Below are 23817 nucleotides of genomic sequence, written 5' to 3'. Positions count from 1 at the left end.
ATTCAATTGGCGTGTGCGAGCTCTAGTAATTGGTCCAGTATGTACAGCAGCAGGGGCTGTGGGTGTAACAATGGTATTGATGTCCTCATCATCCTCCCCTTCTTGAAATGAAGTCTTCCTCGACGAAAGTTCATCGTCCTCACCCAAATAAGGCATCAAATCTGCAATGTTAAAAGTGGGACTAACCCCAAAATCTGCAGGCAGCTCAAGTTTATATGCATTATCATTTATTTTCTCTAACACCTAAAAGGACCATCAGCACGTGGCATTAGCTTTTATTTGCGCAAATTAGGAAATCTATCCTGACGCAAATGTAACCAAACAAGATCTCCAGGTGCAAACACAACATGTGTTCTACCCTTATCTACAGCAAGTTTATATTTAGCATTCATACGCTCAATGTTTTCCTTAGTTAACTCATGCATTTTTAAAATCAATTCAGCACGTTCTTTAGCATCAAAATTAACCTTCTCCGAAGATGGAAGAGGCAACAAATCAATAGGTGCACGAGGTAGGAAACCATACACAATTTCAAAAGGGCACATCTTAGTAGTAGAATGCAATGAACGATTATAAGCAAATTCAATATGAGGCAAGCATTCTTCCCACATTTTCTTGTTATTCTTCAAAACAGCCCTAAGCATAGTAGACAATGTTCTATTAACTACTTCAGTTTATCCATCAGTTTGGGGGTGACAAGTAGTACTAAAAAGCAGTTTAGTCCCCAACTTAGCCCATAAACATCTCCAAAAGTGGCTAAGAAATTTAGTATCACGATCTGAAACAATAGTATTTGGCACACCATGCAAGCGAATAATTTCATGAAAGAACAAATCAGCAACATTAACAGCATCATCGCTTTTATGACATGGTATAAAGTGTGCCATTTCGAGAACCTATCCACGACAACAAATATGCTATCCCTCCCCTTCTTTGTTCGAGGTAAACCTAAAACAAAGTCCATAGATATATCCTCCAAAGGAACACTAGGTACAGGCAAAGGCATATATAAACCATGAGGATTGAATCGTGACTTAGCTTTTTGACATGTAGTGCATCGACCAACAAAACGCTCACCATCCCGTCTCATCTTTGGCCAAAAGAAATGTGTAGCAAGTATATCCTCCGTCTTCTTGACGCCAAAGTGTCCCATTAATCCTCCTCCATGCGCCTCTTACAACAACAAAAGATGAACAGAGCTAGCTGGAATGCATGGCTTGTTAGCACGAAACACAAATCCATCGTTAAGAACGAACTTGTTCCAAGTTCTCCCTTCCTTACAATTCTGCAATACATCTTTAAATTCAGCATCATGCACATATTGATCTTTGATGGTCTCCAAACCAAATATTTTAAAGTCAAGTTGTGAAAGCATAGTATAACGACGACACAATGCATCAGCAATAACATTTTCTTTACCCTTCTTGTGTTTAATGACATAAGGAAAAGTCTCAATGAATTCAACCCATTTAGCATGTCTACGGTTCAGTTTTGCTTGACTTTTAATGTGTTTCAAAGATTCATGATCAGAATGTATAACAAATTCCTTGGGCCATAAATAATGTTGCCATGTTTCTAAGGTCCGAACAAGAGCATATAATTCTTTGTCATAAGTAGAATAGTTCAGACTAGGCCCACTCAATTTTTCAGAAAAGTATGCAACAGGTTTGCCATCTTGTAATAACACACCTCCTAATCCAATTCCACTAGCATCACATTCAAGCTCAAAAGTCTCATTAAAATCAGGAAGTTGGAGTAAAGGAGCATGTGTCAACTTATCTTTCAATACCGTGAAGGCTTCTTCCTGTGTGGTACCCCAAACAAAAGGCACACCCTTCTTTGTAAGCTCATTGAGAGGTGCAGCAATGGTGCTAAAATCTCTCACAAAACGCCTATAGAAACAAGCGAGGCCAAGGAAACTCCTCATTTGTGTGACCATTTTGGGCTGCGGCCAACTCTCAATAGCTTCAATCTTGGCTTTATCAACTTCAATTCCCTGTGGAGTAACAACATAGCCAAGAAAAGATACTCGGTCGGTGCAAAAGGTGCACTTTCCAAGGTTACCAAACAAACGTGCATCACGTAGAGCAGTAAAAACAGCACGTAAATGTTCCAAATGTTCCTCCAAAGATTTTCTATAAATCAATATGTCATCAAAGTAAACTACCACAAATCGTCCAATGAAAGCACGTAAAACTTCGTTCATTAACCTCATGAAAGTACTAGGTGCATTAGTTAACTCAAAAGGCATGACTAACCACTCATATAATCCAAACTTAGTTTTAAATATTGTTTTCCATTCATCTCCCAATTTCATACAAATTTGATGGTATCCACTACGCAAATCAACTTTGGAGAATATTGTAGAGCCACTCAATTAATCAAGCATATCATCTAGCCTAGGAATAGGATGACGATAACGAATAGTAATATTATTAATGCCTCTACAATCAACGCACATACGCGATGTACCATCCTTTTTCGGCACTAAAATGATAGGAACAGCACAAGGACTAAGGGATTCACGTATATAACCTTTGTCGAGCAGTTCTTGTACTTGACGCATAATCTCCTTCGTCTCCGCTGGATTGGTACGGTATGGTGCACGGTTGGGTAATGATGCACCGGGAATTAAGTCAATTTGATGCTCAATCCCTCGAATAGGTGGTAATCCCGGTGGCATGTCTTGTGGAAAGACGTCAGCGAACTCCTGCAAAATGTTAGTGACAGCAGGAGGCAAAGAGGAAGGCACGTCCTCGAATGAAAATAATGCCTCTTTGCACACAAAAGCATAGCAAACAGATTTGCTAAAATCTAGATCATCAATATCAGATTTTGTGGCAAGTAAACATGCACTTTTCAATTTAATTTCAGAAGCAACACTAGATGGTTCATTATTAGGTTTCATTTGTTGCTCAAATTCTTTTGCCACAATCTGATTTTCACTCTTATTTTTCTCCTGTTTTGCTTTATTAGCTCTATTAATATCATCTTTCAAAATGGATTCAGGAGTCATAGGAAGCAAAGTAATATTTTTATCCTTATGAACAAGAGTATACTGATTGTTTCTACCATGGTGTACAGAATTTTTATCAAATTGCCATGGTCTACCAAGTAATAAGGAACATGCTTGCATAGGTACCACATCACAATCAACATAATCAGCATATGTAGAGATACTTTAATGCACACGAACAGTATGTGTTACCTTAACCTTGCCGCTGTTGTTGAACCATTGGGTGTAGTAAGGATGTGGATGTGGTCTTGTGGTGAGAGATAGCTTCTCCACCATCTCCATGTTAGCCAAGTTATTGCAGCTCCCTCCATCTATGATGACGCGAACAGAACGTTCCTTCACAACTCCCCTTGTATGGAACAAATTATGCCTCTGATTTTGCTCAGCTTGTCTGACCTGCACACTCAAAACACGTTGAGCAACTAAACATTCATACCTGTCAGCATCTTCAGGAGCCATGTATTGCGTCTCATGATCAGAATCATCTCCATCGTGTTCTTTTACGTGTAATAAGAGCCAAAGTCTCCTCGTCATAGTCACTAGCAGACTCATACCCACCATCCTCAGTAGCAATCATCACACACTGAGATTGGCATTCTCTCGCAAAATGTCCTCTTCCCTTACAACGATGACAAATAATATCACTTGTGTGCCCTGTTGATGCCATGGAAGAAGAAGAGCTCTACGCAGGTCCGGCAGGTGTGCTCTTGGCAGATAGTGGTGGTTGTGCCTGCTTTCTTGTATCACGGCTAGAGGTGGCACCTGATGGAGGTGCTGGTGGAGTGGAAGTAGAGGATGCACGTGGTGTCCATGATGAAGATCGACCTGCAGAAAAGTTAGTTCGCGCCAATGCCTGTCGATCCTGCACTTCACGTTCAGCTTTACAAGCAAGATGGAATAAACGAGTGATATTAGTATACTCCTTATACTCTAGAATGGTCTGAATCTCTCTATTTAATCCACCCATAAAACGTGCAAGCATAGCTTCATTCTCCTCAACAATACCACATTTAATCATGCTAGTATGTAATTCCTGATAATATTCTTTTACAGAATTTTTTCCTTGTCTTAAGCGCTGCAATTTTTGAAGTAATTCACGTTGATAATATGGTGGAACCCAACGAGTACGCATAGCAGTTTTCAAAGCAGCCCAAGTAGCTGGAATAGGATATAATCTACAATGTTCAGACCACCAAACACATGCAAAGCTAGTGAAAGCACAAACAGCAGCAGGAACACGTCTCTCCTCAGGATATTGTAAACATGTAAATCGTTGTTCAGTTTCAAACTCCCAAGTAAGATATATATCAGGAACATATCTACCCTCAAATGGTGGAATATTCAATTTTAGTTTAGGGAGATGGTCATGATCTCGTACCTGAGGGTGAGCCCTACCATTGCCATTATTTGCATGTGGACGACCTGGTGGTTGCGGTGCTGGTGGTGGCACGTAGTTCTGATTTTGATCAACCTCATCCTCGTAATCTCCCGCAAAATCATCCTCCTCCGCATCAGCAGCAGGAGCCACAGAAGTATCAACAGCAGCACCAACAGTTTGGCCAGGTGCAAGAGGGAGACGGCTCACTTGGCGGAGGGCTGTTTCACGATGTGGAGGTAGTCATTGTTGTAGAGGTGCGTTAGGTGCAGCCGGTGGTGGTGGTGGAAGACGCGCGAGCAATTCATTAAACCTGTTATCGAGCTTTGTTTTGAATGTCTTCTCCATTCCATCTATCTTCTCCATGGCCTCTTCAAATCTGTTTAGCACATCTTGCACCTGTCCACTCATCATTTGCTGAAATTTATCATGCAACTCCTTATTCGTCATGTTCTCCCAGTCAGTCTCGTCGGCTTGTGATCCTGCCATGGTTAGCAACAATAGAAACACACAAGAATATGATCCTACAGAATACTAACAAGAGGTGGTGGTGGTGTCATAAATCCGTCAAGAAAATCTCAAATTCTTACCAGTTCTTACCCAGCAGCAGGCGGTGATTGGCAACCGTCGTAGTCAAAACTCTCAAAGCTTGGATAGAGCGATTACCAGGGAGAGTCAAACGCACGAGGTAGATGTATGTGGAGCTGGGAAGGCTTATAATATGGTAGCAAAAAGGGTCAGCAATAATCAATTCAGAGATGCAAAGTTGAATAAACGCTCAACGACGGTACTGTGCTGGTCCTAGGCTAGACCGTGCTAGAGATGCGAGCCTAGAACACTAACAAAATCACGGCGCTGCACATAAACAAGGGAGGAGCACGCTCTGTTTTTTTTCTTTTTTTCACTTTTTTCCTCTTTTTTTTGCTCTGCAACAAAATTTTTTTTAAAAAGTCTACAAATGGTCTAAAAACTGCCTAGCCGGAATTTTCCAGACTTAGTTTTTTTTTATATTGGAACTATTTTTCTTCTGCGGGTGGCTCGAAAGTTGGGGAGTCCTACTCTGTCACGACTTGGAGTATCGCGTGATCTGGAACTCAAAAACAAAGCAACAAATACTGGGCTCAGACTAGGACTCGTGGCGGAGATGAATCTGATGGAATCTTGGATTGGTGGCGGCGATGAATCTGGTGGAAATCGGACTGGTGGCTGATTTATGTTGCAGGTGGACTCGGATTGGCGTGATGGCGGCGGATATGTGGTGGCGTATATGGACTCGGATTGGTGGTGAATATGGCAGCGACGATGAAGTTGGTGTGGTGGTGGTATATGGCAGCAGCGATGATGATGATGCGGTGGTGATATATGGCAGCGGCGACGTGACAGCCTGTGAACAGAACTCGAAACTCTAAAGGACTAGACGCTAAGACCAGCAACTTGACATGACGATGCAACCGCAAATTCAACAAAGCAAATACAGAAAAGATTATGCAAAGGCTCAGATTGGTTCGGATAGGATGAACTAACCCTAATTTTTTTGGCTTTTTCGTGGACTATAGGTACAAAGAACAGACTCGATCTAAACTACGAAAAACTGTAAAATCTCACCGAGCAACCTGGAAATCTGATACCACTTGATAGAGGCAAAGGTGTCCCTTCTTTCGATGAGATGGTGGATATCATTTTAGAGGAAGTCGACTTTCATGATCCGACTACGAACGTGCAAGGACGTCGCGCCTTAGCAATCGCTAAACCAACTCCGAGGGGTTATTGACCATGCCGGAGCACGATCAACCTGACCACAAGGGCCTGTTTCCTGCGAGCAAATGAAGAACAAGCAAGAAACTGAGATCGCAATCTGGATATTGCGAATATAAGATGAAAGCTTTATTGATCAAGGTGGGGTTCTGTGACGTCTTGGTCTGGTCGTTGGACACAAACGAAGTACGCGAAGTTGCAGCTATGGCGAACTTTTAATCTAAACAAAACCCAAAGTCTAAACGATGCCCTAAGGGCTGTATATATGGAGGAGAGAGGGGGAATTTCGTGGCCCTTGGTGGAGGGGTCCAAAACCAACCCTAACTCTTGTTTCCCCACACATACGGACTCTAAAAACAGCCTATACTTAAGTATTTCAAAAATACATGGGCCTGGCCCAATAATAAGGTGACGCAGCACCTAGAATAGCCTCTGGACGAAATTTATGAAGTGGCATCTTGTATATTTCGTCCCATGCTTCATGCACTCATTATGGTGGCTTCAGAGTCCTGGAATCATCACTCACTACACCACAACACTGATGTAAGTGCAGAAAAACTGCCGGGAGAAGACTCTTTAACGGGCAGACAAACTGCCGGGACAGTGGTTCTCCCGGCAGATAGAACTGCCACAAGAACGGCTGCCGGGGATTACTTCTCCCGGCAGATAAACTTCTCTCGGCAGTTTTTCTGCCCTGACCCTTGTATTTGCCGGCAGTTAATTTTCTCCCGGCAGATTGGTCTAGGCATGTGAAACTACAATTACCGGCAGTTAAGCCGCCAGCACAAGCATGTTTACCTGGAAGATATTATGCCAACATGTTAATTTCACTAGCGAAATGTTCTAGGCATCGCTATTATGTAATATCCATCCATTATATATGTCCAGACAATCAAGACATATCACACAATTTATACACGCACTTCAACCAATGTAACATATAGGCCTCATCGAAAACCTTAAACTTCATTTGATAAACATAACGACAATATATGTAGAGGTTGTGCCACGAAAGGAGTACATATATATGTTTACCCCACAACCAAACTAAAGTAGTGCCACAAAAGATGTACATATGCTTCTAGATGTGTGCCACACAGCCAAACCACCACCAAAATGAGCAGAGCAAATGTCTAGGTTCAACAAACAAGACGCAGGACATTGTAGGTCTTCCAAATCTTCATCAGCTTGAAAATCTTCCAAACCTTAGTGAACTTGTTCACCTTTGGGAAATCTGCAGCTGCCATAGATCGTAAGATGTTACATACAACAGCAGCATTCAGAACTTAAGGAAGATGTTACAACAATCACATACAACAGCCGCATATTTTCTCTAGACTAATCTCTACTATAGTAGAGAAGGTGTCCATTTTTTATCATCTTAACAGTAGCAAGCTTATCTTCTCATCAAAATGTAATGTGCAAAGTCTATAAACAGGAAGATGTGACAACAACCACATACAACAGCCGTATATGTTCTGAAACATAGAGCAACTAGTACCATCTCTAGAGTAATCTCTACTTTAGTAGAGAACATGTCCATTTTTTATCATCTTGACAGTAGCAAGCTTCTCTTACTTCTCATCCAAATATAGTTTGCAAAGTCTGTACAGATATTAACAAATATCAACAGTAATTAGTAGGTGTACCTATCTTGTAGTGAGGCTATTCCTGTACCGAAGTAAAGCAAACAGAATTGATGACCATTTGATTGTCTTCTGCATTTGGAAACACAAGCACGAGGCCACAATCACACACTAAATATTACACAAGCGCATTTTGAAGCTACTGTATTGAACAAGCACATATGCAAAGTTACAGTTGCACCTTCAAGCAGGATCGAGAAATAGAGTGATATAAGTTACGGCAATAAGCAAATTGGTATAAGCAGGTTGAATGCGCTAAGTTACTGTACTAGCCAGTGAATTAAATTAGCTTGTATTTGAGCTTGCTTTTCCTTCTAAGCTCTCTACATGTACTACACAAAATAAGAGGGAAACTAGCTGGAGAAATTAAGGTCCCCTAAATGGTATCCGATTAGTGACAAGCCCACAGATTTAATCCAGTGAAACACTACAAACATTTGGTTCAATAAACAATTTTTATTGGTTCACTTTCCTACATCTTGCACAAGTTGAATTAGCCTAGAAAATAAAACCAAGGCTTTCTACATACAAATAAGCTGAAATAATTCATGTACATGAAAGAAAGAGGATCCAATTATGAGAAATGACTCAAATTATCTTTTTTATACATGCTGTAGGAGTATCTATATATACAGAAGTTAATCATTATCCTTGCGAGATTAGAGAATCAGATTTATTCAACTGGCATCTCTACAAAATCATGGCTGATGGACACAAAAGCCCACTTCTAAAGAACTATAATGACACTTCCAAGTACAATTCTGGATGTATAGTAAATAGTAAGCAGTAAAATGCAAGGTCAAACGAAATTTACACATGAGATGCTTCCTTTTTCCCCCAAAACTGCATGCCAAGCATATCATGTTTATACTCATGAAACATAGCATGATGCAGTGTAAAAATAAAATAAACTAAATAACCATCATAAATTCACACCAAGAAGTAGAGCTAATTTTGCTGGCTGCTACACACTGGCATTAAAGACAATAAACAAGAGCTTAAAATGTCACCGCAGACCACTAGCATGTGAGCGCCTATCTAGTTCACTATAATTATAATATGCAATTATAAGTTAGTACAGTTTATATCAAAACTTTGACATCTTTGTACTGAAGTTTGTTATTTGCAAAGCTATTCCCGAGGTTCAACAAACAAACATAATACATTATCATTCCACCACTTAAAACAGCCAAATCATGGGAACTGAAAAGAAAATTAATGGCATGGTATATCACCTTCTTCCTTTTAGTTTGTCACTGACTAGCTGGGCCTCCAAATTCTTCATTTATATTTGAAAATGTAAGGCGGCCAAACCATTCAAAATCCTGGCCATTTGTTGTTCTAATTCTCGGTAGCCTCTCTTCCTCTCGTTCTTGAACATTGTCTTAGTCTCTTTCTTGTTCCATTCTTCCTCTCGTTCTTCAAAATTATCTTAGTATCTTTCTTGTTCCATTCTTTTTCCTGAAAAGAAAATTAATGGCACATTATATGTCAAGTAGGTAAGCATGTAGCTGTTGGGAAGGCCTCTTTTAGCAACTCTAGCATCATGTCAGAACTTTTATGAAACCAACCTCCAAGAGATTTGATATGGAGTAACCTAACAACAAAATGTAGCTTTAAGAAGGTTGTGTGCACCCTGGATAAAGCTCCCCGCTATCATCAGCTATGAATTGTCGAAAAGCATCCGCATCACGCTTCTTTTTCTTTTAGAAGGGGATCAATGCTGCCTGGCTCTACATCCTCGTGAATTGGATCCTCCCCACCGCCACTATCACACAAATCCCCAAGTAGGTGTGCCATATCATGAATCATTTCAAACATCTCTGTCATAATTATCTAGTGACAAAATGCATGTCATTCATACCTAGTACAAGCAAGGAGAAATACAATATGGACCAGGAATGCTCTAGCACAATAGAATAGTCAATTGAAACATGTCATTTCAAGAACAACAAAAACTAAAATAGTAGTAAGAATATCATTATTTATATCATAAAAACAAAACACTTGTTCTGTCCACAAATCCGATTTTGCAAAACACAAACAGAGAAGCTACAACTTTGAGGCATCAACTAAAAACAAAAAACAATTGTTGTAAAACCTAGAACTAATCATCTGCCAAGTACACAGATTAAACTAACCCATCTAACAATTTTGGATGTTTGGATTGAATCATCTGCCAAGTTCACACATTGGAATGAACCATCTAACAATTGTAGAAGTCGGAACTGAATCCAAGTACACAATTTGAACTGAACCTTGGCTGCAAAGAAATCTCACCAAATGCTCTTGATGGGGCAGAGGAGGCAGACAGAGGATGTTGATGTGGTAGTGAGCTGGTCACGGGAGAAGAGGGACGCTCCGCTGCTTGGGGGGTCGGAGAGGACGTCGAGGAGGCAATCCCGCTCGGTGCTCACCTGCTCAGGTTGAGGGAGGAGGCCTGCTTGGGGAGGAGTTCTGCGGTGGAGTCGCTCGGCGACAGTGGTCGTCCGTGGAGGTGCTCCGTGCTCGGCAGCGCTGGTGTGGGGTGGTTGGGGGCAAAGGCGGCAGTGGTCGGTCCGTCGAGGTGGAGGGCTGCAGGCAGTGGGGGGCTGGGGGCGGCGGTGGGGCTGTGTTAGTGCGGGACGCCGGCTGCAGAACTCGGGATCTAGGGCGGCCGGCGGGAGTGGGGTAGCTAGGGGTGGCGACGGGGCTGCAGTGGTGGGGGCGCCGGCGGCAGGGCTGCGGTTGTGGGGGACGCCGGCGGTAGTGCTCGGGGTCGATCTAGGGCGGTCGGCGCGGTCAGTGGAGGGGGATTTGGGGAAAGTTGTTTGGGGGTGGCTGCAGTCTGGAGGAGGGCCGGCGCGTCTAGTTCTTTCCGGCCAAAAGTTTTTTCTCTTTGTCTACTACGCGCCTTTCCCTCGATTCCGCGCGCTTAGGCCCAAACGATAATTTCGGTTTCGTGCCGAAGGCGGACCCCGGCAGATAATGGGCCGTAGGAGAGTTCTCCCGGCAGATATGACGCCCTCAAGTGTACCGGCAGTTTCAATGCCCTCGCTGCTGCTGTTCTCCCGGCAGTTTCTTTGCCTGGAACTACGTGTACCGGCAGTTATAAATGTCCCGGCAGTACTTTTGCCCTTGTTTTGATACTTCCCCCGGCAGTTAATTGCCCCCAATCAAGTGTTGTGGTGTAGTGACTTGTAACTCCGTTCTTGTTCCCCTTGTGCATGCCATCATCTCCATGCTTGAACTTGCTCCAAGGTTCATCTTTCTTGTCCAAGCTAGGCCCTTCATTTGTAAGCAAAACAAATGTATCCAACTTAGGCAGCATCATATTCACATGAACATTTGAATCGTTACCAAGAAACGAAAGTACCTGATAATTCAATTGGCGTGTGCAAGCTCTAGTAATTGGTCCAGTATGTATAGCAGCAGGGGTTGTGGGTGTAACAATGGTATTGATGTCCTCATCAACATAAGGTGAACTGTTTTTCGTGTGAGCATATTGTATTGGATGAAATAACTGTTTGACTCAGAGTGTATCCAACCTACTAAATTCGAAGATCACGGCATTTCTAAATCATAATCATATATAAAGGTGGAATAAATCTTTGTTGTGGTTTTGAAGAAATAAATAACAAAACGTATAATTATCTGTGGATATTCGTAATCGAATACAAATTGGATTTGAATTTAGTTTGCCAGGTCCCAGGGCAAACGTGAATGCTAATTCTCCCAAGTTTTGAACGAAGCGGCTAAACACCCACTATAATTTGTGGGTTGCCTGAAACAAGTGTTTGCGAGATGGAAATTATTGTCTACCCCTGACACTTGACATCCTTATCGACCGGATTTACACTGTTGTTGATAGGGGTAGACTAGTAACTTCAATCAGACGTGACACGACGGCCTCTGAGCCCATTCAGACACGGTGGGCGCCAAACGTGGGCGGCAAAACACATTTGATTCAAGCTCGTCTGAAAGACATGTGTCTCTTCCTCCATTTCCCCATTCATACAGGGTGGGCGGCAAAACAAACTCTCCTCATCCGAAATCGATGTAGGCTAATATTTTAAATAGGGGCAGATGTGTAACTTCCATCAGACGTGACACAACCGCCCTACCTGTCAGCCCCATTCATACACCGTGGGCGCCAACCGTGGGCGGCAAAACACCCTCTCCTCGCCCGAAATAGTTACCGGCAAATATTTGGGAGATGCAAGATTACCGTCCTATCCTCAACTGACGCGATGTCCAAAATTTTAAACAGGGGATAAGTTCGTAACTTTCCCCCATTTCAGAGAAGCGCGTCCCAAAGTTTGAGATCCCCCCTCCCCTCCATTTCCCCATTCATACACCATCGGCGACACGACAACCTCCGCACTGCGGCCAGCCTCCTCCGTCCTCCACCCCATCCTCCACCTTGCTGGAGCCGCTACCCCTACCCCGTCGTCCACTGCAAGATATGGACGTCTCTCATCCATGACAATGGACCAGGATCCTTTCATCGCCTCCTCTCGCTTCATCGGCGCCGCCGTCCACCTTGTCGTTGCCGCTCCTATGACCGCCTCATCCATGGCAACAGGATATATCCCCCGACCCGGCCGTCTGCCGTCTAAAGTCTTCTTCCCCGCCGCCGACAGCCATCGCACCCGCAGCACCCTCAATGTATCAGCATAGGCCTACACGGCGTCGCAAGAGAGGTGGTACTCTTCCATATGTGCTTAAGTTATTGATCTCACTCGGAAAATAGATCGTAATTTGTTTACTGTACTTTTCTTGTCCGTACCAAACCGTAGTGGCTAGTTGAAAGCAAACATTGGTTGCGAAGTAGCTTTGTCCGGTTTGCACCTTCAGATCCGCCATGGCACGGTCACTATACTCGTAAAGCTTATGGTTTCCCCCCCTTTATATTCACTACCATCATCATAGGTGCTTCGTCTCGTGCTAGCACTGCTCCTCAAGACCTCAACCCAAAGCTTACGTGTTGAAATACGAATCTGATATGATGCTCATATCACTAAAACAGAGAATGTTTAATTGGTCACCTAATGTTCCTATATTCGTCTTGAAAATCATGTGCGCCACCCACTAGTCCAGCTAGTTCCACTTTCTTGATTTTTCTCTTGATGCTTAGGGTTTTCCCCTTTTATCTACTCTACTATGATCTGTGTAGGTGCTTTCTATCGTACTAGCATTACTCCACCCTTCAAGCTAAACAACACAACACTCATAATTCGAAAGCTTAGTTGTTCAAATATGATGGTGATATGATATTGATATTAGTTAACTGACACATTTAATTGGTTAGCTAAAGGTCCCACTTGAGTTTCCAAATGCATGTTGCGACATATAGAGAGACAGCATAATTGCATTTCTTTGTCACTTGTTGACCGTACTTTCTTGTCCATACCAAATCTTAGTTGTTATTTCAAAGCAAACATCGGTTGCTAACTACCCTTTGCGCGGTTTGCAGCTTCAGATCTGCCATCCCACTGCCACGGTCAACATTGTACTCATCATGCTTATGTTTTCCCCATTTTATGATGACCACAATCAGCCTACATGGTTCGTGTCGTAATAGCACTGCTCCACCCATCGAGCTAAACAAGCTTAGTTGTACAAATTCATATCTGATATTATTGCTGATATTAGTAAAACTGAGAGATGTTTAATTGGTTAGCTAAATGTTCCTACTTTAGTTTCGAAATGCATGTGAGCCACATATGGAGAGACCGGAAAGAATAGTATTTCTCTGTGCGCTCTGGTTCATCATGGGTGGCCAACCGACATTGTATTGAAAGACTTGTAATATCTTTAATCTGCTTGCTCTTCTGCTCTTCTTTAAGATGATACTCTTCTCTTGCGGTCGACTGGTCAGGTCGAGTTGTTCTCCCTTAGTATATTTTGAATCTGTTAGGTCAGGTTGACTTGTTCTTCTTTACTATATGTTGAAGCTATCATCTGCGAAGTGTCATCACTTCTAGAGCTCTCATATTTTGAGTAGTAGGCCACATTATATTAATGCACATAACAAATTACAGCATGCATGGCATCTTTTAAAAGAATTGCAGAGATAGCACAAAGGGGTTTACAGGGAGGCAGTATTGGATTAGAATCACTTCTGCATTACAAAAAAAATCTCACTTGCTTTATGTTTTCATGCATGTCAGATATTAAACATTATCAAAATGAATATGAGAATGGGCGCATGAGAGGAATATTGCGGAACGATCCACTGGCTAACAAACTTGGCATGGTGGAGGATGGCCTATCTTATTCACCCATCAAGGTGCTTACTCTAACTTTGCAAAGTTGTATTGGTCGCACATATTTTGCATCTGACCTCTTGCATTACTTCTACTTTGTTACACCATCTGCTTAGTTTAAGCATCATATATGAGTATATGCCATACCTATCCATTTTCTGTACCTATTCCATGTGTCGTCACACTATGTTTTTCCAGTCAAATGTTGTTCTTTCGTAATAGATGTCCAAAACGAAGAGGGTGAGTGCAGATCCTCAAGGAGTACAAACTAGGTATTTGGAAAAGGTAGTGATACCTGTTAAATCCGATAGATCAGCAGCCACAGAAAACACGGGCCCAACTGTACCACACTTTACCCCTACTCTAGTGGCCAAACCCCTATTAGAACTGCTGGGAGCCCAGCGTCAGGTACTGTCTATGATATCAATTCAAAATTTGAACTCCTAAATTTCTGCTTGTGCCTTACCTTCTCTCTTGTATGAAAACTAATTTTAGATGAATCTCCTTGCTCAAAGGATCATACGATGTCAAAACAATAATGGGCTCTGCATTGCTCTTGGCAGTACCTCTCTCCCTTTTGCCTTGTAACGTTGTACTTAATTAATTGCTATTTGATTATGTATCATCAGTCTGCACCTGAGCTTCATTATCCTTTGTTTCTTCCAATATTATTTGATCTATATTTACTCTTTGCAAAATGTAGAATAATGGCAATGCTTATAAAGAATTTTCTTTGGGGAATTTATTGAATTATCCTTCCATCAACATGGAGAAGGGCTTTGTCCATCCCGTGTTAACATGTAATGTAAGTTCATCCATCTCAAGCCTTCAAACTTTGTTCTAGTATAGATTTGGATAGGCATCATTTCCTCCACTGATGTTTGCTTTGCTGTTTACATCTGATTGGATGTTTGTAACAACTACCGGTTTCAAATTGTAGTTGTAAAAACATGTTCCTTATGCAGAACAAATCCATTTATTTGCTTATATAATTGTGAAACCTGTTACGTGTCTCCTTGTTTCTCTTTCAGACTCGTATCTCTTATGCCAAGCAGAACTTTAGGGAGGATAGTGAGCCAAACCATCTTGAGGACAGCGAGATGACCCCAAGGTCATGTCTTGATGAAGACAGTGAGTTGAAGCTACTCACCAGCAGGTGTGAGACAACCTCTGTGCAGTCGCTGCCTCAATCAGTTCAACTTCTTCAGTCTCAACTTAAAGCGGAAAGGCTTGCTTTAGCTCAGCTCCGACTTGAAGTCAAAGATGCAATGAAGATGTCAGAGGACTGCCGTGCGCCCCATCATGCCTTAAATCTAATGTTGATGCATCTATCGTTGACACAACTGAGGTCTACTCAGCTTCTTCAGCTGTTTGGGTGGCCAGGCCTAGTGCCTTCTGAAGTGCTCTCAGTTTTGTATATTCTTTTGTCAGCGCGTTTATTTGCACTGGTGGCGAACTTTGATGCCTAGTGGATGTAATATGTGTGATAGCCGTGATAGCCTAGCGTAAGTTACTTTCTTATTTCCTTGTTGTCTTGTTTATTTGTTTGCTTGTAGTCATTGCAGTTCTTTTTCCACGGTTTGCTAGTGGCTACAATAACCTATTTTTTAAAACTAGGCCACAATAACCATGGGCTAATATTTACTGTAGTGACAATGGGCCTCCTACGGGCCATAGAAACAGTGGGCCTTCTACGGGCCGTAGAAACAGTGGGCCTTCTACGGGCCGTAGAAACAATGGGCCTTCTACAGGCCGTAGAAACAATGGGCCTTCTACGGGTCGTATCATCAATGGGCCTTATACGGGCAGTATGATCGATTGGCCAAACATGGGCCAATAATAGGCCGCATTATGGCCGTAAACGGGCTAGAGTTGGAATCGTCCGTTCATGGGCCGACCATAACGGGCCATCGTTAATAGGCCGTATTTGATGACGCTATGAAAACAGCCCAACGTATTAACGGACCACAAACAGGCCGACTGTAACCACGGGCTGAATTTGGCCCACAAGCAGAAAATGATAGTAATGGGCCATAAGTAAACGAATACTGGAAATGAGCCCGAGAATAAATGGGCTCTGAGAAGGCCGAAAGATAACATGGGCTGGAAACGGCCCAATGGAATAACGGGCCGTTAATGGGTATAAAATGATACACTGTTCATTACGGGCCAGTTTCACCACGGGCCATTAATGGGTGTACAGTGATACACTGTTCATTATGGGCCAGTTTCACCACGGGCCGTCAATAGGCCAAGAGTTACATAGGGCCTCATATGGGTCGAAAGACATCATGGGCCATACATGGGCCAGAAGTGAAAACAGGCTGGAATCATATTGGGTCGCCCAGATGACGCTACTGGGCCTAATTCGGATAGGGCGTAACGGGCCTTGGGTTAGCGGGTTGTAAATGGGCTATATGCGAACAGGTCGTTAACAGGCTTTACATGGGCCGGCCCGCCACCTTTTGACCAAGTCAAACGGGACGGCCTTTTCACAGGAATGGGCCATGCCATGTGTCGACGTATCATAGGCGCCTTCTGTCCAATGAGTGGATGACATATGTCCCAACGATGAGCCGACACGTGTTTCCTCCAGCCAATGATGATTTTACACGTGGAAAATCCCCATTGGTCGGGGTTGTTAACAGGTTATAGGATCCAAAACCTGACCCGATAGCTTAATGGCGTTCCGTTACGGTGGATGCCACGTGTCAGTCACCCTTGACGAAAGCACTTTTGTGACGCGGGATTTATCGTCATGGAAGTGGACACTTCCGTGATGATAATTTTGGTAATGTCATGGAACACTTCTACGACAGCACAGGTATGACTATCTTGATTTTGTCATAAAATCGTCATGGATGTACATGCATGACAAAAAATGCGACCTACTGTGACAAACACGTATCATCACGGAAGTGTATTTTTTTTGTAGTGATGTTAATCCCACTATTTTGGAAGAGTGTCAACTTCGCATGCATGTGGATCATGTTTAGAATATGTTATGTGATAGCTCTTTTGTTGAATTTTCTTATGGTCCTGCATGTAATTATTATGAGAGAGGAAAATATGGTTGTAGAAATTTTCATGTTACTAAATTACCTCTCGTTATGTTGAGATTGCTATTGTTTGTTTCTCCTTCCTTGCATATGCTAGATCTAGCTTGTCTTGCTAATTTGTTTTCTTATAAAATGCATATGCATAAGAAGTATATTAGACTTAGATGTGATTCTCATATACTACATGATGCTCTCTTTGTGTTTCAATTGCTATCTTTCGTGTGAGCATCATTAAAATTATCAATTCCTAGCTAGGGGCGTTAAACGATAGCGCTTGTTGGGAGGCAACCAAATTTTATTTTTGTTTCTTGTTTTTTGTTCCTGTTTAGTAATAAATACTTCATCTAGCTTATTTTTAGATGTGTTTTTATGTTTTTAATTAGTGTTTGTGCCAAGTAGAACCTTTGGGAAGACTTGGGGGAAGTCTTTGCGGTCTTGCTGTAAAAAACATAAACTTTAGCACTCACGAGATTAGCTGCCATTTTTTACTGGAGAGTGCGATTAGGTTGATTCTTTTTGAAGATGATTAATAGACAAATTCCTCACGTCCACCAATTTATTTCAGAATTTTTGGGGTTATATAAGTATTCGTAACCTTCAGATTACTACAGACTGTTCTGTTTTTGACACATTCTGTTTTTCGAGTGTTGTTTGCTTATTTTGATGGATCTATGGCTAGTATCGGGGGGTATGAACCATAGAGAAGTTGGAATATAGTAGGTTTAACACCAATATAAATAAAGAATGAGTTCATTACAGTACCTTGAAGTGGTGATTTGTTTTCTTATACTAACGGAGCTCATGAGATTTTCTGTTGAGTTTTGTGTTGTGAAGTTTTCAAGTTTTGGGTAAAGATTTGATGGATTTTGGAATAAGGAGTGGCAAGAGCCTAAGCTTGCGGATTCCCAAGGCACCCCATGGTAAAATTCAAGGAAAACCAAAAGCCTAAGCTTGGGGATGCCCTGGAAAGCATCCCCTCTTTCGTCTTCGTCCATCGGTAACTTTACTTGAGGCTATATTTTTATTCACCACATGATATGTGTTTTGCTTGGAGCATCTTGTATGATTTGAGTCTTTGCTTTTTAGTTTACCACAATCATCCTCACTGTACACACCTTTTGGAGAGACACACGTCAATCGGAATTTATTAGAATACTCTATGTGCTTCACTAATATCTTTTGAGCTAGATAATTTTGCTCTAGTGCTTCACTTATATCCTTTAAGAGCACGGTGGTGGTTTTATTTTATAGAAATTATTGATCTATCATGCTTCACTTATATTATTTTGAGAGTCTTATAGAACAGCATGATAATTTGCTTTGGCTATAAAATTAGTCCTAATATGATAGGCATCCAAGATGGGTATAATAAAAACTATCATAAAAAGTGCATTGAATACTATGAGAAGTTTGATATTTGATGATTGTTTTGAGATATGAAGATGGTGATATTAGAGTCATGCTAGTTGAGTAGTTGTGGATTTGAGAAATACTTCTGTTAAAATTTGTGATTCTCGTAGCATGCACGTATGGTGAACCGTTATGTGATGAAGTCGGAGCATGACTTATTTATTGATTGTCTTCCTTATGAGTGGCGGTCGGGGACGAGCGATGGTCTTTTCCTACCAATCTATCCCCCTAGGAGCATGCGTGTAGTACTTTGTTTCGATAACTAATAGATTTTTGCAATAAGTATGTGAGTTCTTTATGACTAATGTTGAGTCCATGGATTATACGCACTCTCACCCTTCCACCATTGCTAGCCTCTCTAGTATCGCGAAACTTTCGCCGGTACCATACACCCACCATATACCTTCCTCAAAACAGCCACCATACCTACCTATTATGGCATTTCCATAGCCATTCCGAGATATATTGCCATGCAACTTACCACCGTTCCATTTGTTATGACATGTTTCATCATTGTCATATTGCTTCGCATGATCATGTAGTTGATATCGTATTTGTGGCAAATCCACCTTTATAATTCTTTCATACATGTCACTCTTGATTCATTGCATATCCCGGTACACCGCCGGAGGCATTCACATAGAGTCATATTTTTTTCTAAGTATCAAATTGTAATTTTTGAATTGTAAGTAAATAAAAGTGTGATGATCATCATTATTAGAGCATTGTCCCAAGTGAGGAAAGGATGATGGAGACTATGATTCCCCCAAAAGTCGGGATGAGACTCCAGACGAAAAGAAAAGAAAAAAGAAAAAAAAGGCCATAAAAAAGAGGAAAAGGCCCAAATAAAAAAAGAAATGAGAGAAAAAGAGAGAAGGGACAATGTTACTATCCTTTCACAAAGTAGCACCATGATCTTCATGATAGAGAGTCTCCTATGTTGTCACTTCCATATACTAGTGGGAATTTTACATTATAGAACTTGGCTTGTATATTCCAATGATGGGCTTCCTAAAAATGCCCTAGGTCTTCGTGAGCAAGTGACTTGGATGCACACCCACTTAGTTTCTTTTGTTGAGCTTTCATACACTTATAGCTCTTGTGCATCCATTGCATGGCAATCCCTACTCACTCACATTGATATCTATTGATGGGCATCTCCATAGCCCATTGATACGCCTAGTTGATGTGAGACTATCTCCTCCTTTTTGTCTTCTCCACAACCACCATTCTATTCCACATATAGTGCTATGTCCATGGCTCACGCTCATGTATTACGTGAAGATTGAAAAAGTTTGAGAACATCAAAAGTATGAAACAATTGCTTGGCTTGTCATCGGGGTTGTGCATGATTAAATACTTTGTGAAATGAAGATAGAGCATAGCCAGACTATATGATTTTGTAGGGATAACTCTCTTTGGCCATGTTATTTTGAGAAGACATGATTGCTTTGTTAGTATGCTTGGAGTATTGTTATTTTTATGTCAATATTAAACTTTTGTCTTGAATCTTTCGGATCTGAACATTCATGCCACAATAAAGAAAATTATATTGAGAATTATGCTACGTAGCATTCCACATCAAAAATTCTATTTTTATCATTTACCTACTCGAGGACGAGCAGGAATTAAGCTTGGGGATGCTTGATACGTCTCCAACGTATCTATAATTTTTGATTGTTCCATGCTATTATATTATTTGTTTTGGATGTTTAATGGGCTTTAATATACCTTTTTATATTATTTTTGGGACTACCCTACTAACCAAAGGCCCAGTGTGAATTGCTGTTTTTTTCCTATTTCAGTGTTTTGCACAAATGTAATATCAAACGGAATCCAAACGGAATGAAACCTTCGGGAGAGTTATTTTTGGAACAAACATGATCTATGAGACTTGGAGTGGACGTCAAGAAAGAAGCGAGGATGCCACGAGGCAGGAGGGCGCGCCCCCGCCCTCGTGGGCCCCTCGTAGCTCCACCGACCTACTTCTTCCTCCTATATATACCCATATACCCTGAAAACATCCAGGAGCACCACGAAACCCTATTTCCACTGCCGCAACCTTCTGTGCCCGTGAGATCCATTCTTGGGGCCTTTTTCGGTGCTCCACCGGAGGGGGGATCGATCACGAAGGGTTTCTACATCAACACCATAGACTCTCCGATGATGTGTGAGTAGTTTACCACAGACCTTCGGGTCCATAGTTATTAGCTAGATGGCTTCTTCTCTCTCTTTGGATCTCAATACAAAGTTCTCCTCGATTCTCTTAGAGATCTATTCGATATAATTCTTTTTGCAGTGTGTTTGTCGAGATCCGATGAATTGTGGGTTTATGATTAAGATTATCTATGAACAATATTTGATTCTTCTCTGAATTCTTTTATGCATGATTTAATATCTTTTCAAGTCTCTTTGAATTATCAGTTTGGTACTAGATTGATTTTTCTTGCAATGGGAGAAGTGCTTAGCTTTGGGTTCAATCTTGCGGCATCCTTTCCCAGTGACAGCAGGGGCAGCAAGGCATGTATTGTATTGTTGCCATCAAGGATAAAAAGATGGGGTTTATATCAGATTGCTTGAGTTTATCCCTCTAGATCATGTCATCTCGCCTAATGCGTTACTCTCTTCGTATGAACTTAATACTCTAGATGCATGCTAGATAGTGGTCGATGTGTGGAGTAATAGTAGTAGATGCAGAATCGTTTCGGTCTACTTGTCGCGGACGTGATGCCTATATACATGATCATGCCTAGATATTCTCATAACTATGCGTGTTTCTATCAATTGCTCGACAGTAATTTGTTCACCCACCGTAGAATTTGCTATCTTGAGGGAAGCCACTAGTGAAACCTATGGCCCCCGGGTCTATTCTCCATTATATTATTCTCCCGTCAACAAGCCATTTGTGTCGTCATTTATTTTGCAATCCTTATTCCAATCTATACAACAAAAATACCAAAAATATTTATCTTATTATCTCTATCAGATCTCACTTTCGTAAGTGACCGTGAAGGGATTGGCAACCCCTTTATCCAAATTGAAAATTGGGATGTTACAAACCTACCCCCCTTAAGATGAATCTCACCCTCGAGATTAGGGTTGGCTAGAAAATAGGTGTGGGTAGTCTTTCCATAGGTCTTCTTCTTGCTCCGAGGTGGCTTCTTCCTTGGTATGGTGGCTCCACTGAACTTTGCAAAAATTGATAAGCTTGCTGCGTGTAACTTGGCTGGCAAACTCGAGAATCTTGACGGGTTTCTCCTCATAGGTTAGGTCACTTTCCAATTGAATTGCTTCCAGGGGCACTGTATCTCTCAAAGGAATATCAACCATCTCTGCATGGCACTTCTTCAACTGGGAAACGTGGAACTCATTATGAACTCCTGACAATCCTTTGGGTAACTCCAACTTGTAGGCCACTTCTCCCATACGTTCCAAAAATCGGTATGGTCCTACAAATCTCGGGGCTAGCTTTCCTTTAACTCCGAATCTTTTAACTCCTCGCAGTGGTGACACATGAAGATATGCTCTATCTCCAATTTCATAGACTACCTCCTTGCGTTTCGTATCAGCATAACTCTTCTGCCTGGACTGGGCTACCTTCAGTCTATCGCGAATCAACTTAACCTTCACTTCAGATTCTTTGGTTAAATATGGTCCGAACAACTGACAGTCTCCAACTTCATCCCACATCAATGGTGTCCTATACCTCCTTCCGTAGAAAGCTTCGAAAGGGGCCATTTTCAAACTAGCCTGGTAACTGTTGTTGTATGAGAACTCTGCGTAAGGCAAATTATCATCCCAACTAGATCCATAATCTAGCGTACAAGCTCTCAACATGTCCTCCAGAATCTGATTGACTCTTTCAGTCTGTCCATCTGTCTGCGGATGAAAGGCTGTACTGAATTCTAACCTGGTACCCAAAGTCTGGTGCAGCTGATTCCAAAAGTTCGAAGTAAACTGTGTTCCTCTATCTGATACGATGGTCCTCGGAACTCCATGCAGACATACGATCCTAGTCATATATATCTTGGCCAACTTCGCGCTCGTATAAGTGGTTTTCATAGGGATAAAGTGGGCCACTTTGGTCAAGCGATCAACTACTACCCACATGGAGTCATATCCTGATCTGGTCCTAGGTAATCTGATGATAAAGTCCATGCCAACTTTGTCCCACTTCCACTCGGGTATCGGCATAGGCTGAAGTAAACCTGTTGGCTTCTGATGTTTTGCCTTAACTCTCTGACATACACCGCATACTGCTACATACTCGGCAATATCCTTCTTCATACCGGTCCACCAGAAATGTTTCTTCAATTCCAAATACATCTTGGTGTTTCCGGGTGAATCGAGTATGGCGAGTCATGAGCCTCCGGAAGTATTAACTTGCTTATTTCCGCATCATTGGGCACATAAATACGATCCTCAAACCATGAAGTTTCGTGCTCATCCTCACGAAAACCTTTGGCCTTTGCTTTGCTCATCTTATCCTTTATCTCATCAATTTCCTTGTCATCCTTCTGGGCTTCTCGAATCTTTCCCAATAATGTAGACTAAACCTCCATTGCTGCAACAAAACCTCTTGGAACTATCTCCAAACGAAGTTCCTTGAGATCATCGACTAACTCCTGCGGTAATCCTCCGCTTATGAGGGTATTGACATAACTCTTGTGGCTCAAAGCGTCTGCTACGACATTGGTCTTTCCTGGATGATAATGTAGCTTCATATCATAATCCTTTATTAGCTCCAACCATCTCCTCTGCCTGAGATTTAGCTCCTTTTGCGTGAAGATATACTTCAAACTCTTGTGATCCGTGTATACATCACAACGGTTTCCAATAAGAAAATGTCTCTGCTACCTCTTGAGCATGCGTTGGTTTTCCCTTAAAGAGGAAAGGGTGATGCAGCAAAGTAGCGTAAGTATTTCCCTCAGTTTTTCACAACCAAGGTATCAATCCAGTAGGAGATTACACGCAAGTCCCTTGTAACTGCACAAACAAACAAGAACCTCGCAAATAGTCATGTTTTTAAGATTGTTGATATCTTTTAGTTTATAGATCCAAATTGAGTGATTCTTTTTGCTATAGTTTCAAAATTTTGTAAAGTTTCTGTTGGTGCGCTTGGATTTCAAATTTGAGTAAGTTAAATTTGAATTTGGTGAAATTTGTTCAAATCATTAATTTGGATGTATCTTGAGTTTTATAAAATATTTTTGATTGATTCTTTTTGCTACTATTTTAGTATTGTTTTGTCTATCTAGTAGAAATACAGTCATTTATTTTTAGGTTATTTTAAATTAGGGTTTTAGGC

At 41.6% G+C, this 23817-nt stretch overlaps 1 long non-coding RNA gene across 3 annotated transcripts; it reads right to left on the bottom strand.

Moving 5' to 3' along the window:
• Positions 1–7093: 7093 nt before the first annotated feature.
• Positions 7094–10670, bottom strand: LOC123188628 (uncharacterized). 3 transcript variants are annotated; one of them, XR_006494975.1, is made up of 5 exons: positions 10073–10670; positions 9364–9560; positions 9028–9253; positions 7796–7864; positions 7094–7386 (listed from the first exon to the last, which is right to left on the bottom strand). It is a non-coding gene; the product is annotated as an uncharacterized lncRNA (long non-coding RNA). The 3 variants fall into 3 exon arrangements; XR_006494973.1 differs by lacking the exon at positions 7796–7864 and having other exon boundaries at positions 10073–10666; XR_006494974.1 differs by lacking the exons at positions 7796–7864; positions 9364–9560 and having other exon boundaries at positions 10073–10653.
• Positions 10671–23817: the final 13147 nt, after the last annotated feature.

This window comes from Triticum aestivum, chromosome 2A (assembly GCF_018294505.1).
Source record: "Triticum aestivum cultivar Chinese Spring chromosome 2A, IWGSC CS RefSeq v2.1, whole genome shotgun sequence".
NCBI lineage: Eukaryota > Viridiplantae > Streptophyta > Magnoliopsida > Poales > Poaceae > Triticum > Triticum aestivum.
The sequence above is the reverse complement of the archived record's forward strand: the minus strand, read 5'-3'. Positions and strand labels throughout refer to the sequence as shown.